Consider the following 17,109-nt stretch of genomic DNA (forward strand, 5'->3'; position numbering starts at 1 on the left):
TTCCAGAGTTATGGCCTCATAAAGGGACAGTGGTCAGAATTGTAAATATTGGCCGGTCATGAACGAGCAAACCACCCTTGGGGGTAAAAATATGGGGGAACCACAGAAGTTCGGATCTCCCCACTTCTCCCTATTGCTGCATTCCCTCTGGATCAGTCCGTCATTGTTACTGTCAGTGACATCTGTGATCTGTATGTCAGCCCTTCTCATGCACAGCACCATGGAACCAATGGTGCTATATAAATAATAATAATTCGTAAAAATACGATGTATGAAAATAGAAACTAATCCGCTCAGAAAGCAGCGGAACGAGATAAGAACCAAACCGCCAGGATTATGGGGTTTTTTGGTCGCTGCAACATTGGAAAGTGGCATCAATAAAAACCCCTGGGGGCAAAGAATAACCCTCAGCCCCCGAAAAATGAGAACTCTACAGGAAAATGGCGACGTGATATGTATCTTATCACAACTGTAGAATATAGACTCCAGTCTGGTTCTTTGACACCTAAAAAAAAGGAAAGGAAAAAAGTTCTGGCTGTTACATCTATGACTGTAGAGCAGTGACTGTCATCTTCTGCTCATGCGCACAAGTGCAGGCCGGGACGGTCCAGCCCTGTATCCATGACTCCCCACCAGTCTGAGCCGCTCGGGCCCTGCTCTCGTTTCCCTGTGCTATGGCGCCATCTGGTGGCTAAAAAAAAAACACGGCTGTAGCTGTTATTCCACGCTTTGCCGCTGTGTGGCGATTCCCAGCTCCGGACATACTTTGTTGTTGGGAAGCACATTCTCTTCCGAAAATAAAGCATTAAAAAAAATCAGTTACCAAATCAATGATGGCGGCGTAGGGCGCATGCCAGTAGTGGTTGTGCAGGAAGACGTCCGGTGACGTCAGTAGCCCTGTTCTGTTCTTCTGTCTCATGGCGTCTTCTCTCAGCGGGATGTTCTCCGGGCAGCCTCCCGGGCCTCCGCCGCCCATGCAGCCTGGAGCAGGGCCTGGCCTGATGTCCACTCCTCCCGGGGCGAAGAACACCAACAGCACCCTGGTGGACGAGCTGGAGTCCTCGTTCGAGGTAGGAACGTGCAGACTGGAAACTGGGGCCGTCCGACTACAACTCCCAGCATTCCCTGATGACGTCAACATGCTGGGAGTAGTAGTTCCACAGCAGCTGCACAGTCTGCACTGCAGATGATGGAGGAGGGACAGGTGTATATTAGTAGTCTGCAGCCTCACTACAAGTCCCAGCATGCACACAGGACACTGGTGCTTCTCTCCCCCAGCTCTGGAGCACTGCAGCCCCCCCCCAGCAGCTCTGGAGCACTGCAGTCCCCCCCCCCCAGCAGCTCTGGAGCACTACAGCCCCCCCCCCCCCCCCCCCCGAGCTCTGGAGCACTGCAGCACCCCCCCCCCCCCCCGAGCTCTGGAGCACTGCAGCACCCCCCCCCCCCCCAAGCTCTGGAGCACTGCAGCACCCCCCCCCCAGCAGCTCTGGAGCACTGCAGCCCCCCCCCCCAGCAGCTCTGGAGCACTGCAGCCCCCCCCCCCCCCCCAGCAGCTCTGGAGCACTGCAGCCCCCCCCCCAGCAGCTCTGGAGCACTGCAGCGCCCCCCCCCCAGCTCTGGAGCACTGCAGCCGCCCCCCCCCCCCCCGAGCTCTGGAGCACTGCAGCCGCCCCCCCCCCCCCGAGCTCTGGAGCACTGCAGCCGCCCCCCCCCCAAGCTCTGGAGCACTGCAGCCCCCCCCCCCCCCAGCAGCTCTGGAGCACTGCAGCCCCCCCCCCCCCAGCAGCTCTGGAGCACTGCAGCCCCCCCCCCCCCCCAGCAGCTCTGGAGCACTGCAGCCCCCCCCCCCCCCCCAGCAGCTCTGGAGCACTGCAGCCCCCCCCCCCCCCAGCAGCTCTGGAGCACTGCAGCCCCCCCCCCCCCAGCGGCTCTGGAGCACTGCAGCCCCCCCCCCCCAGCAGCTCTGGAGCACTGCAGCCCCCCCCCCCCAGCAGCTCTGGAGCACTGCAGCCCCCCCCCCCCCCAGCAGCTCTGGAGCACTGCAGCCCCCCCCCCCCCCCCAGCAGCTCTGGAGCACTGCAGCCCCCCCCCCAGCAGCTCTGGAGCACCGCAGCCCCCCCCCCCCCCCCCCAGCTCTGGAGCACTGCAGCCCCCCCCCCCCTGGCTCTGGAGCTGTATACCTAACATCTTGGTCTGAGGGAAGAGATGATTTGTATTTTGCCTCCTCTATGGCAGACCCCGCTGACTTCTGTAACGGCGGCTCCGGTGTATTACCGGGGAGTTAGATGGAGGGGTCTGCAGGCCGCCATGTCGGGAACACCGGGGTCTATGCACCACAATAACCAGCATTCCCTCTGTTCTAAGGGTGTGCTCACATTTCGCTCTGTCACCGTTCCTTGTCCCTGTTGGGGCTTATGTCCGAACCTCCCCGAAAAACGGGTTTCGGACGCATGAGCTGACGGGGCCATAGACTATAATGGTGGTGACAGGGCGAGCGTGGGCTCTGACGTGCGTCATTTTCAGGTGTATGTGACTACTGGAGGCGGACGCTCGGACAGAGGAGACTGTGTCTAGTAGGTGTACACGCCCGAAAATGATGGACGTTCGAGCCCATGCTCGCTCTGTCAGCACCATTGTAGTCTATGGCCCTGTTGGCAAATATGTCCGAATCCTGTTTTGTGGGGGACGGTGAAGTAACCATCGACAGCGCCGCTGACCGGGGGGATAGACGCAATGTGAAGGCACCCTAAGGTATGTTCACACTGAGTGAAAAACAATTGGAAAACTTCCTATTCATTTCTATGGGAAATCCTCTGTGCTGTTCATATGATGAGGGTTTTCCTTTTAGAGTAGCTGCTGTTTTCATTTCTATGTCATGAATTGATAGGACACATGAAGATTAGACACGTTGTAATACATCAGAGAAATCTGCTTCTTTCTTATTCTCAAAATCCCATTACTGAGACAGGAGAAGACAGTTCACTGTAGAGAGGAGGGGGAGGAGCTCTGCCTTTAGCTCCTCCTCCCTCATCTACATAGAATCTTATCGGCACCAACTGTCTTCCGTCTCATTAATGTAACAATGAATTCCGATTTTAACCAAGAATTGATTATTTTTAAAGTGATCAGTCCAGGAGGAGAAGAAATCAGATTTCTCTGAAAACATAGTTGTTGGACTTGTTTCCACTCAAGAAAGTATTGTGTGAACGTGTCCTAATGGTTTCCAGTGGTTTGTTAGGGTGATGCTGGGTGCGGCCACACAGAGACTTTTTCCATCACACAAGTTGGCGCAGTCTGAGATCGGTTACTGACTTAGGATAAAAGCCAAACCAGAATCTGTTTGCTGACACATGTTTGGAAGGTGTAACTCCTCCTCAGTGCAAAGCATGAGATCTGATTTGGTGTATGAGAGGCATCTGACTTGGGTCTACGGGGTAACAATCTCCATGTTTAGAGTGACATGTCTAGAATGCCAGTGTAAGGAGACTTAAAGGCCATACAATGCTCCTGGGAGGTATGTCACTCTCCACAAAGAGAGATGCCACCCTTTAGACCTCAGTCAGAGGCCTCTCCATACAGCAAAATTAGATCTCATGCTTTGCACTGAGGAGGGGTAATATCTCAAAACACGTCTGCAAGTTGAGATTTTGGTTTGACTTTTATCCAAAGTCATATGGCAAGGCTCGTTAAAGGGTCGATAATTAATTTTAGGATCGCTACTTCCAGTAGATGGCGCTAGAGTTCAAGTCCTCTTACTCTCTGAAGAGACAATTTGCATATTTAATTTCCCAGAGGAGCATTGTATGGCCTATAAGCCTCCTTACCCTGGCATGTCGCTCTCCAGGAGGAGAAACAGGGCACTTACATGTAAGTGCAGCCAATTTACATCTATGGTGTCTAACCTGTTAGGAAATCACAACTCTCTGCATGTGAAGATCAGCTCTCCACCCTCCTGTCAAAATCATGGGCGGACATACCGCCGGTTCAACCTGTGCAACTGCACAGGGGCCCAGAGCCTCCAGGGGGCCCTGCCAGGCAGCTAATGAGGAGGGCAATTTGGCCGGTTTCTCCGGGCCCGAGGGGCAATGATATGATGGGGTGATGGGGAGAAGGCCGTGATGGGGAGAGGGCAATTATGGGATGGTGGGGAAAAATGAAATGATGATGGGGTGGTGGGGGAGAATGCAATGATGGTGGTGGAAAGGGCAATGAATGGGGGAGGTGGAGGTGGTGGAATGGGCAATGATGGGAGTGGTGGGGGAGAAAGCCAAAATAGTGGTGGGGGAGAAGAAAATGATGGAGGTGGTGAAGAGGGCAATGATGGCTTGGGGGAGAGGACAATAATGAGATGTGAGGGGAGGAGAACAATGAGGCGTGTGGGGGATTGGGATGGGAGGAAGGGGGACTTATAATTGCCTTAGGAACAGGGGGAGGTGGAGGAAGACATTATTATTATTACTTACTATGTCTAACACAGTCCCTAATTATATAGTGTACTCACTAATTCTGTATAACATCATCCTTAGTTACATAGTTTCCTCTTTTATTATGTATAACACCGTCCCTTATTACGTACCATCCTCTCTAGTTATATATGGTGCCGTCCCTTATTATATACCTTCCTCTGCTGTTATGTACAGTGCTGTCTCTTACATAGTGTATTCTTGCCCTCTTTTATTACATAGTCCCCTCTCTTTTTAGATATAAAATGACTGCTGATCGAGGAGCCGGTGACCAGGCTACCAGTCCATCAGCAAATCCATTAGAAAAGAAGCTTTCCCATGCTCCATCAGCCATCATTGCATTATACAGCTAACAAGACAGGACGGTAAGTAATAAAAAACAGGGCTCTATATAATTCAAAATGCAAGGGACCGTACTGTACATAAACGAGAGGGCACACTGTAAGGGACAGCAATATACATAATAAAGGAGATTATGTAATATATATACATGTATGTGTGTGTGGCTATATACACACGTAGCTTTGACGCCATAAAAGGAGGGGGGCCCAGACACATTTCTTGCACAGGGGCCCCAAGCTGTCAGTGTCCGCCCCTGGTCAAGATCACACCTCACCACTTGTACGCTTGACCCACTCCCGTCCCACCTCATCCCTAACCTTGCCACAGTCTTCATCCCAACTCTAACACACCTCTTCAACCTTTCACTTACAAATGGTGTCTTTCCCTCTTAATGTGTACAAACTGTAAAGCGCTGCGTAATATGTTAGCGCTATATAAAAATAAAGATTATTATCCTTTAAACATGCCTCAATCACACCCATCCTCAAAAAGCCCTCCCTCGACCCATCCTCTGTGTCTAACTATCGCCCGATATCTCTTCTCCCTTATGCCTCAAAACTACTGGAACAGCATGTATATCTTGAACTGTCCTCCCACCTCTCCTCCTGTTCCCTATGTGATCGGTTACAATCTGGCTTCCGACCACATCACTCAACTGAAACTGCCCTAACTAAAGTCACCAAGGACCTACTAACCGCCAAGAGCAAGCGACACTACTCTGTCCTCCTTCTCCCGGACCTGTCTTTCTCCTTTGACACCGTGGACCACTCTCTCCTGCTACAAATTCTCTCATCTCTTGGCATCACAGGCTTGGCCCTATCCTCGATCTCATCATACCTAACAGACCGAACATTTAGTGTCTCCCTCTCACACACCACCTCCTCACCGCGCCTCCTGTCTGTTGGTGTTCAAGGCTCAGTTCTAGGACCCCTACTCTTCTCCATCTACACCTTCAGCCTGGGACAGCTCATAGAATCCCACGGTTTGCAGTATCACCTGTACGCCAATGACACGCAGATCTACCTATCTGGACCTGACCTGACCTCACCTCCTTACTGACCAAAATCCCACAATGTCTGTCTGCTGTTTCAGCCTTCTTTTCTGCTCGCTTTCTCAAAGTGAACATGGACAAAACAGAATTCATCATCTTTCCCCCATCTCACTCTACTCCTACACCAGACCTATCCATCATTGTCAATGGCTGCTCGCTTTCCCCAGTCCCGCATGCTCTGTGCCTTGGGGTCTTCCTCAACTCTGCCCTCTCTTTCAAACCACATATCTAAGCCCTTACCTCCTCATGCCGCCTCAAACTCAATTATTTCCCGGATCCGCGCATTCCTCAACCATGAAACCACAAAAACACTAGTGCATGCCCTTATCTCCTGCCTCGACTACTGCAACCCCCTACTCTCTGGCCTCCCCTCCAGCACTCTGGCACCACTCCAATCCATCCTGCACTCTGCTGCCCGACTAATCCACCTGTCTCCCCGTTATTCCCCAGGCCCTTCAATAGCTTCCTATTGCCCAGAGGCTCCAGTTCAAAACCCTAACCATAACATACAAAGCCACCCACAACCTGTCTCCCCCATACATCTGTCACATGGTCTCCCGGTACCTAATCGCACGCAACCTTCGATCATCTCAAGATCTCCTCCTCTACTCCCCCGGTATCTTTTTCCCACCACAACCACATACAAGACTTCTCCTGTGCTTCCCCCATACTCTGTAACGCTCTGCCGCAACACATCAGACTCTCACCAACAACGGAAACCTTCAAGAAGAACCTGAAGATCCACCTGTTCCGACACACAACCAGCACGACCTGCTCTACCCTCTCCTACTGTATCCTCACCCATCCCTGTAGACTGTGAGCCATCGCGGGCAGGGTCCCCTCTCCTTATGTACTTGCGTGTCCCTTGTCTTACAAATGTTTATTATACTTGTCTATATTTCTCATTTCACATGTAAAGTGCCTTGGAATAAATGGTGCTATATAAATGTATATTAATAATGTGTTAGGGCGTGCTGGGAGTTGTAGTTTTGTAACAGCTGGAAATCACTGAAATACGGAAGAAATTGTTAGTGTTTCCAGTACCCGGCGCATTGGGACAACGTCTGGTCTGTGCGCCCTGAGCTATACACAGCATCCCTTACTACAATGTTTCTACTTTAGGGGTGTTTCACCCCAATCCTTCCCTGACTGCCCGGCCGTGCATGGAGATCAGACCTGTCCCGTCCTCTTCTGGGTGCTTGCAGGGCAGCCATGTTCCTGCCCACTGTCAGTTTCATGGTTTTCCGCAGCTTGTTGGAGATGGCAGCTGTCACTCAAACTTGCTCCACAGAGAAGGACTTCTAGTCGGGGCAACGCTGTAACATGGCCGCCTCAGAAATGGTATAATCCATTGTAGATGTAATTCGTTTTCCTCTCTATTACAGGCTTGCTTTGCTTCTCTCGTGAGCCAGGACTATGTGAACGGCACAGACCAGGAGGAGATCGGCACAGGTAACATACGCCGAGATGCTGAGTCTCTGTCGTTTATAGGGATTTTACTTCTTTTACCAAATTTATCCAAATAGCTCTCCATACAAACCAGGTGATGGCACCATGGCTCAGAGGTCGTTATTACTCATTATTTCCTTTTTTGATGCTGCTTTGGCTTTTGTTGTCTAAATTACATAGTGGGGAAAAAAGTATTTAGTCAGCCACCAATTGTTCAAGTTCTCCCACTTAAAATGATGAGAGGCCTGTAATTGACATAATAGGTAGACCACAACTATGAGAGTCAAAATGAGAAAACAAATCCAGAAAATCACTTTGTCTGATTTGGCAAGAATTATTTTTCAAATTAAGGAGGAAAATAAGTATTTGGTCATCTAAAAACATGCAAGATTTCTGGCTCTCATAGACCTGTAACTTCTTCTTTAAGAGGCTCCTCTGTCCTCAACTCATTACCTGTAGTAATGGCACCTGTTTGAACTTATCAGTATAAAAGTCACCTGTCCACAACCTCAAACAGTCACACTCCAAACTCCACTATGGTGAAGACCAAAGAGCTGTCGAAGGACACCAGAAACACAATTGTAGCCCTGCACCAGGCTGGGAAGACTGAATCTGCAATAGGCAAGCAGCTTGGTGTGATGAAATTAACTGTGGGAGCAATAATAAGAAAATGGAAGTCATAAAAGACCACTGATGATCTCCCTCGATCTGGGGCTCCACGCAAGATGTCACACCATGGGGTCAAAATGATCACAAGAACGGTGAGCAAAAACCCAGAACCACAAGGGGGGACCTAGTGAATGACCTGCATAGAAATGGGACTGCCGTAACAAAGGCTACTTTCAGTAACGCACTATACCGCCAGGGACTGAGATCCTCCAGTGCCAGACGTGTCCCCCTGCTTAAGCCAGTACATGTCCGGGGCCGTCTGAAGTTTGTTAAAGAGCATTTGGTTTATCCAGAAGAGTATTGGGAGAATGTCATATGGTCTGATGAAACCAAAGTAGAACTGTTTGGTAGAAACAAAACTCGTCGTGTTTGGAGGAGACAGAATGCGGAGTTGCATACAAAGAACACCATACCTACTGTGAAGCATGGGGATGGCAACATCATGCTTTGGGGCTGTTTCTCTGCCAAGGGACCAGGACGACTGATCCGTGTACACGAAAGAATGAATGGGGCCCATGTATCGTGAGACTTTGAGTGCAAATCTCCTACCATCAGCAAGGGCATTGCAGATGAAACGTGGATGGGTCTTTCAGCATAATGATCCCAACACACACCACCAGGGCAACGAAGGTGTGGCTTCGTAAGAAGCACATGAAGGTCCTGGAGTGACCTAGTCAGTATCCAGGTCTCAACCTCATAGAAAACTTTTGGAGGGATTTGAAAGTCTGTGTTGCCAAGCAACAGGCCCAAAACATCACTGCTCTAGAGGAGATCTGCATGGAGGAATGGGCCAACATACCACCAACAGTGTCGCCAACCTTGTGAAGACTTACTGAAATCGTAATTGGATTTGTTTTCTCATTTTGACTCTCATAGTTGTGGTCTACCTATGATGTCAATTACAGGCCTCTCTCATCTTTTTAAGTGGGAGAACTTGCACAATTGGTGGCTGACTAAATACTTTTTTTCCCTCACTGTATGTGAAGAACTACAGATCCAATGATTCCTCTTCCACCACACAGACATTTCTTATAGTTAAAAAGTAATTACTCACATAACACAGCTCCGGTACTGAAACTGTTCAGTCTGCTGCCCAGCTTGAGAAACACAATCCATTAAGAGACATGGAGGCTGAGGAGAGATGTGGGATCAGTGGAAATGAGAGGTTTATGATGTGTGACGGCCTGTACTCGATGGTGGGGAGATTACAGCGTACTGGACGTAATACAAGGAGGGAATAAATGCCAGGAGCGTGGAAATGTGACTGCATTTGTGAGAGAATTTAGATAAATCACCATAAACTCATGTGAGCTCCATTTATACTTTTTTTTTTTTCTGAAAGTGTCCGTTATTCCAGATAGGCACAGAGACGTAGCAGACGGTCCCCTTACTGCTGAAATGTTTTGAAAGCGCTTTACTGCAAATGTCTGTCTACAGCCCCAGCCCAGGGGTCCATGCTGCGTCTGTTATGTGGTAGCACCAGTCTGAAACGTTCCCGGTCTTCTTCTCTCCTCCTCAGGTGTTGAACAGTGTATTCAGAAGTTCCTGGATGTGGCCAAACAGAATGTTTCTTCCTACAGAAGAGATTACAGCTGTCTGTCCAGAAGCCGGAGCAGGTTATTAAGGAGGTGAATATCCTACTGTGAGGACCATGTCATCTCCTCACTACTCCTAAGGATGATGTCTCCATAGCAAACTGGCTTATCTCAAAGAGGTCTCCAGGACTTAAACCCCATACACATTTGATTAATGTCAGCTGAGCCCACTGATATCTCCAGGATTGTCCCACAGTCTGTGTCTGGAATTCCTCTGACAGTTTGTTGGGGGGGCATAATGAAATGGAAGGTCTGATTTTTGGCCTGCCGATCGCATTGTCTCCCTGAGATAATCTGCAGCCAGACGTGCCAGGCGATGGCTCCCTCATAGAAAACGCGGGACGCGCGCCTCTTGTGTATGAGAGAGGCGGCTGGAATGTCTGCCATCTGAATGATTGCTCAAAAAGAGACTATTGGCGCTGAAGACTGTTCCAACCATGAACAGGCGCTTGGTGCACCATTGGTGTGGCCAAACAGTTCAGTGCACCTTTTCACATACTTGTTTTCACTTTTATCAGCGCCCTTTTACTGACTTTATAAAGCCAGAGCTGTCAATCAAAATAGAGGGGGTGAAGATGGGGGAAAACAAGCAGGTGGGAAACTGCACGGGACTGTTTGCCACATCAGAATAGTCATTCTCTGCTGACAGATTCCCTTTAAACATTCATGACCTGTCCTTAGGGCCCGTACTGATTAGTGCTATGAAAGGGCCAAAGCTGCAGCCCCATTCACCGCCACACTTGTATGTACAGGGCTGCAATAAGGGAGTTGTGCCACTAAGTCTGAGTTCACACGTGGCGTTTTTTTCGCGTTTCCGCGGCGGTTTTAACCGCTCGATTTTTGCCGCGAAAACGCGAAAAATAAGCATCCCATGCATTCCTATGGGATTCCGCAATGCTGTACTAATGCTGCGGTTTTTACCGCGGCGGAATCGCTTCGTGGTAAAAACCGCAGCATGCTCATTAATTTGCGGAATCGCGGCGATCCCGCACCCATAGGAATGCATTGTTCCGTTTACTTTCCGCATGTGGCTGTGCACACCATGGGGAAAGTAAGCAGAGCATTTGCGGATGGTACCCACGGTCCGGAGGAGAGGAGACTGTCCTGTAAAAAATAGAATTTAAAAATAAAAAATATTGTTATTCTTACCTTCCGGCGTCCCGCGCAGTCTTCCCGCTTCTCTTCACGCTCTCGTTCCCAGTAATCCTTTGCGAAAATGCCCACGATGGCGTCCGCTCTCGCGGGATCGCGAAGTCTCGCGGTCATTCGCGCGACGTCATCGCGAATTACCGCGAGACGTCACGATCCCGCGAGAACTGACGTCATCGTGGGCATTTTCGCAAAGGATTACTGGGAACGGATGCGCGGGACGTCGGAGGGTAAGAATAACACCATTTTTTATTTTTTTTTTTACATTTTATCTTTTACTACTGATGCTGCATAGGCGGCCTCAGTAGTAAAAAGTTGGTCACACTTGTCAAACACTGTTTGATGAGTGTGCCCAACCTGTCAATCAGTTCTCCAAGCGATGCTACAGATCGCTTGGAGAACGCTAGCACTTTGCAAGCTAATTACGCTTGCAAAATGCTAGTTTTTCCGCGGGAAAATCGCGGGAATTTAAAATGCGATTTTCCCGTGGACTGGAATTCCGGAATTCTCGCGGTAATTTCCACAAGAGTTCCGGTACGTGTGCACTTAGCCTTACAGGCATAACACGCTATATAAGACATGTGCGGCCCCATCCAGCCCTGCCCAAGAAATAAAACCGTATATCACTTTACCTGGAGGGTTATCTATCTACCTGTGTACCCTAACAGACCTTACTGTAAGACAACATGGTCGCTCAGGTGGCAATAGTATCCATTGTAAGGCTGATGGAGCGCTGTGGGGGAACTAAAGGTTATGTCCACACTTTGCATGTTTGTGGCTGATGTCCCGTGTGGATTTGCATGTGGAAATCCAGAACGTAATACAGTACCAGCTAACTGACATGATAAATCTCATTTATACAGTTAGGTCCATATATATTTGGACAGAGACAACATTTTTCTAATTTTGGTTCTAGACATTACCACAATGAATTTTAAACAAAACAATTCAGATGCAGTTGAAGTTCAGACTTTCAGCTTTCATTTGAGGGTATCCACATTAAAATTGGATGAAGGGTTTAGGAGTTTCAGCTCCTTAACATGTGCCACCCTGTTTTTAAAGGGACCAAAAGTAATTGGACAGATTAAATAATTGTAAATAAAATGTTCATTTCTAGTACTTGGTTGAAAACGCTTTGTTGGCAATGACTGCCTGAAGTCTTGAACTCATGGACATCACCAGACGCTGTGTTTCCTCCTCTTTGATGCTCTGCCAGGCCTTCACTGCGGTGGTTTTCAGTTGCTGTTTGTTTGTGGGCCTTTCTGTCTGAAGTTTAGTCTTTAACAAGTGAAATGCATGCTCAATTGGGTTGAGATCAGGTGACTGACTTGGCCATTCAAGAATATTCCACTTCTTTGCTTTAATAAACTCCTGGGTTGCTTTGGCTTTATGTTTTGGGTCATTGTCCATCTGTAGTATGAAACGACGACCAATCAGTTTGGCTGCATTTGGCTGGATCTGAGCACACAGTATGGCTCTGAATACCTCAGAATTCATTCGGCTGCTTCTGTCCTGTGTCACATCATCAATAAACACTAGTGACCCAGTGCCACTGGCAGCCATGCATGCCCAAGCCATCACACTGCCTCCGCCGTGTTTTACAGATGATGTGGTATGCTTTGGATCATGAGCTGTACCACGCCTTCGCCATACTTTTCTCTTTCCATCATTCTGGTAGAGGTTGATCTTGGTTTCATCTATCCAAAGAATGTTCTTCCAGAACTGTGCTGGCTTTTTTAGATGTTTTTTAGCAAAGTCCAGTCTAGCCTTTTTATCCTTGATGCTTATGAGTGGCTTGCACCGTGCAGTGAACCCTCTGTATTTACTTTCATGCAGTCTTCTCTTTATGGTAGATTTGGATATTGATACGCCTACCTCCTGGAGAGTGTTGGTCACTTGGTTGGCCGTTGTGAAGGGGTTTCTCTTCACTATAGAGACTATTCTGCGATCATCCACCACTGTTGTCTTCCGTGGGCACCCAGGTCTTTTTGCTTTGATGAGTTCACCAGTGCTTTCTTTCTTTCTCAGGATGTACCAAACTGTAGATTTTGCCACTCCTAATGTTGTAGCAATTTCTCGGATGGGTTTTTTCTGTTTTTGCAGCTTAAGGATGGCTTGTTTCACCTGCATGGAGAGCTCCTTTGACGCATGTTTCCTTCACAGCAAAACATCCTAAATGCAAGCACCACACCTCAAATCAACTCCAGGCCTTTTATCTGCTTAATTGAGAATGACATAATGAAGGGATTGCCCACAAATGTCCATGAAATAGCCTTGGAGTCAATTGTCCAATTACTTTTGGTCCCTTTAAAAACAGGGTGGCACATGTTAAGGAGCTGAAACTCCTAAACCCTTCATCCAATTTTAATGTGGATACCCTCAAATGAAAGCTGAAAGTCTGAACTTCAACTGCAGCTGAATTGTTTTGTTTAAAATTCATTGTGGTAATGTCTAGAACCAAAATTGGAAAAATGTTGTCTCTGTCCAAATATATATGGACCAAACTGTACGTTGCTGATCATTTTTGTGCAGAAATTGACGCGTTAATCCGTGTTGTGGAATTGTAGATTTCACTTTCTGCAACGCATAGTCTGAAATCTTTTTCAATTTCTCAGCAAAACAGCTCATGTTACATACTGATAAGATGCAGAAGAATCAAATGCAAATCTGCTATTCATGGAGATATCCTACAGGGATTGTCCAGAAGGATTAGAAAACCATGGCTGCTTTATTCCAGAAACAGCTGTCCACGTTAATTTCCACGAAGCTGAGCTGCAGTACCAGACATTCCTGGCTGACAGATATGACACTTTCTAGAAGAAAGTAGTCATGTATTTTAGATCCTAGAAAACCCCTTTAAATATAACCATAGTAGACATCAGGGCTATGGAGTCGGTAAGCCAAACCTGCGACTCTGACTCCTCAATTTCCCTTACACCGACTCCGACTCCTCAATTTCCCTTACACCGACTCCACGACTCCGACTCCCACATATATTGCTTATATTTAAGTGAAAAATTTATTGTAGTACAATGTGAACATCAGACATTTAATCATTTCTATGATCCAATAATCAAGATATTTAGAACATAATATTTATTGGAATACAACTTTAGAACACAAAAAACTGTAATAAATTGTAAATATGTAATACACTGTATACATGTACATGTATACGGTACAGACCAACGTTTGGACACACCACCTCATTCAGAGTTTTCTTTTCATGACTATGAAAATTGTAGATTCATTCTGAAGGCATCAAAACAATGAATTAACACATGTGGAATTATATAAAGTGTGAAAGAACTGAAAATATGTCTTATATTCTAGATTCTTCAAAGTTGCCACCTTTTGCTTTGATTACTGCTTTGCACACTCTTGGCATTCTCTTGATGAGCTTCAAGTGGTAGTCACCAGAAATGGTCTTCCAACAGTCTTGAAGGAGTTCCCAGAGATGCTTAGCACTTGTAGGCCCTTTTGCCTTCACTCACCCCAAACCATCTCGATTGGGTTCAGGTCTGGTGACTGTGGAGGCCAGGTCATCTGGCGTAGCACCCCATCACTCTCCTTCTTGGTCAAATAGCCCTTACACAGCCTGGAGGTGTGTTTGAGGCCGTTGTCCTGTTGAAAAATAAATGATGGTCCAACTAAACACAAACTGGATGGAATAGCATGCCGCTGCAAGATGCTGTGGTAGCCATGCTGGTTCAGTATGCCTTCAATTTTGAATAAATCCCCAAGAGTGTCACCAGCAAAGCACCCCCACACCATCACACCTCCTCCTCCATGCTTCACGGTGGGAACCAGGCATGTAGAGTCCATCCGTTCACCTTTTCTGCGTCGCACAAAGACACGGTGGTTGGAACCAAAGATCTCAAATTTGGACTCATCAGACCAAAGCACAGATTTCCACTGGTCTAATGTCCATTCCTTGTGTTCTCTAGCCCAAACAAGTCTCTTCTGCTTGTTGCCTGTCCTTAGCAGTGGTTTCCTAGCAGCTATTTTACCATGAAGGCCTGCTGCACAAAGTCTCCTCTTAACAATTGTTGTAGAGATGTGTCTGCTGCTAGAACTCTGTGTGGCATTGACCTGGTCTCTAATCTGAGCTGCTGTTAACCTGCGATTTCTGAGGCTGGTGACTCGGATGAACTTATCCTCCGCAGCAGGGGTGACTCTTGGTCTTCCTTTCCTGGGGCGGTCCTCATGTGAGCCAATTTCTTTGTAGCGCTTAATGGTTTTTGCCAATGCACTTGGGGACACTTTCAAAGTTTTCCCAATTTTTCGGACTGGCTAACCTTCATTTCTTAAAGTAATGATGGCCACTCCTTTTTCTTTACTTAGCTGCTTTTTTCTTTCCATAATACAAATTCTAGCAGTCTATTCAGTAGGACTATCAGCTGTGTATCCACCAGACTTCTGCACAACACAACTGATGGTCCCAACCTCATTTATAAGGCAAGAAATCCAACTTATTAAACCTGACAGGGCACACCTGGGAAGTGAAAACCTTTTCCAGTAACTACCTCTTGTAGCTCATCAAGAGAATGCCAAGAGTGTGCAAAGCAGAAATCAAAGCAAAAGGTGGCTACTTTGAAGAACCTAGAAAATAAGACATACAGTATTTTCAGTAGTTTCACACTCTTTTGTTAATTATATAATTCCACATGTGTTAATTCATAGTTTTGATGCCTTCAGAGTGAATCTACAATTTTCATAGTCATGAAAATAAAGAAAACGCTTTGATTGAGAAGGTGTGTCCAAACTTTTGGCCTGTACTGTGTGTGTGTGTGTGTGTATATAATATAAACACACACACTATGACTTATCTCGGCTAAGAGAAACCCTAGACCCTCAGGCTTCATTCACACTATGGGCGTAGCCAGGATCAAACCTAGGGGGGGAGGCAGAATCTCATACTGTTCCGCAGAATTTCATACTGCACACCTCAGCTGCTGCAGAACCTCATACTTCACACCCCTACACTTGAAAATAAAGCCTGCATCTTAAGAAGAAGTGGTGATGAATGCAGTCTATTTATTCCAACTATCAGTTGATGTTACTGAAGACGAGCAATGCCTGTCCTGGGCGTCCTTTTGGGCAGCTATGAGATGTACCTGACTGGTGCTAAAAAAAGGAGTGTTAGTCTGTGTGCTATCCAGCGTTCATTCTTTTTGGTACAGATGTGATATGGATAAATGGATATATAGAGCAGATTTCTAATCTACTTTTGCTATTGAAAACATTATCTATGAGCTCGTGATGCGGTTTTTTTAAAAAGCTGATCTGCTTTTGCAACTGAAAAACGTATCCTCAAAAAACGCTGGAAAAACGCTGTGTGTGAATGTAGCCTTAGATCAGGAATAGAACAGCCATTTATAGGACATTTCATAACTTTCCCAAATTCCTATGAAAAAATATTCTGCATTGAACTACTGTACCCAATTTATTATATATTTTAGGAGTCGGTCCATTTTATACCGACTCCAACAAAATGAGCACCGACCACGACTCCGACTCCACAGCCCTGGTAGACATAACAGCAAACCTCCTCCTGCCAGGAAGCATTGTTTGCTGTTTGCCATCATCAAACCCTTGCTACAATATAAATTGCCTTTTTTTTTTTTCTACATTTGCTCCTGATAGGATGTGACAGAACTGAGGAGCGAGCTGCAGAGGAAGGAAGCGCTCATTCAGAAGCACCTGGCTAAGCTACGGAGCTGGCAGCAAGTCCTAGAGGAGATTAATGGTCCGCCTAAGAAGCCAAGCGAAATGCCACAAGGGCCTCTGGCATTCCTGGAGCAAGCCTCTGCCAATATCCCTGCGCCAATGAAGCAGACGTGACCTGAAGGACAAATTGTAAAGAATATTTTTGTTTGTTTTTTTTTATACTATATTTTGGAAAGGGGAGTCAATTAAAAAATGCTTCTATAAACTGGTGTATTTCAGTGTTTCTTAATGTTTCCAAGTGTCAGATTCAAAAAAGCTAAAATACTCTGTCCTGCGCAGTAAGTGTCACATGTATGACGGGCAGAGAACTGAGGTGGTGCAAAAATAATAGAAGTGTCCATCTGAGTACATGATAGAGAAAGGAAAGCGTACCTTGTGCAGATCGTAGTAAGAAAAAACAGAGTTTGGGTTGTTTTTTACCTGAGCCTGTTGTGTCAGAGCAGGCACAGCGCTGAGGAATAATGAGGCGATTCTGATTTTCTGTTGCTCCACCTGCTGGACTCTGACATCCAGGCAGAAATCCAAGGAAGGGAGAAAAATCGGGGTTTGGTTCAGTGCTGCCATGGATGATGAGGTGATGTACCACTGGGGTCATTGTATAAAAGCTTTCATCGTTGCTTCGTGTTTCGGAGACGGTCTAGCCCCTTCATCAGGCTGGACT

At 47.1% G+C, this 17,109-nt stretch overlaps 1 pseudogene; it reads left to right on the forward strand.

The window, feature by feature from the left end:
- The first annotated feature begins 633 nt into the window (after positions 1-633).
- Positions 634-16,653, forward strand: LOC141088512 (mediator of RNA polymerase II transcription subunit 28-like; annotated as a pseudogene).
- Positions 16,654-17,109: the final 456 nt, after the last annotated feature.

Source organism: Dendrobates tinctorius, unplaced genomic scaffold (assembly GCF_039654945.1).
Source record: "Dendrobates tinctorius isolate UK_male_01 unplaced genomic scaffold, ASM3965494v1 ptg000039l, whole genome shotgun sequence".
Taxonomy (NCBI): Eukaryota; Metazoa; Chordata; class Amphibia; order Anura; family Dendrobatidae; genus Dendrobates; species Dendrobates tinctorius.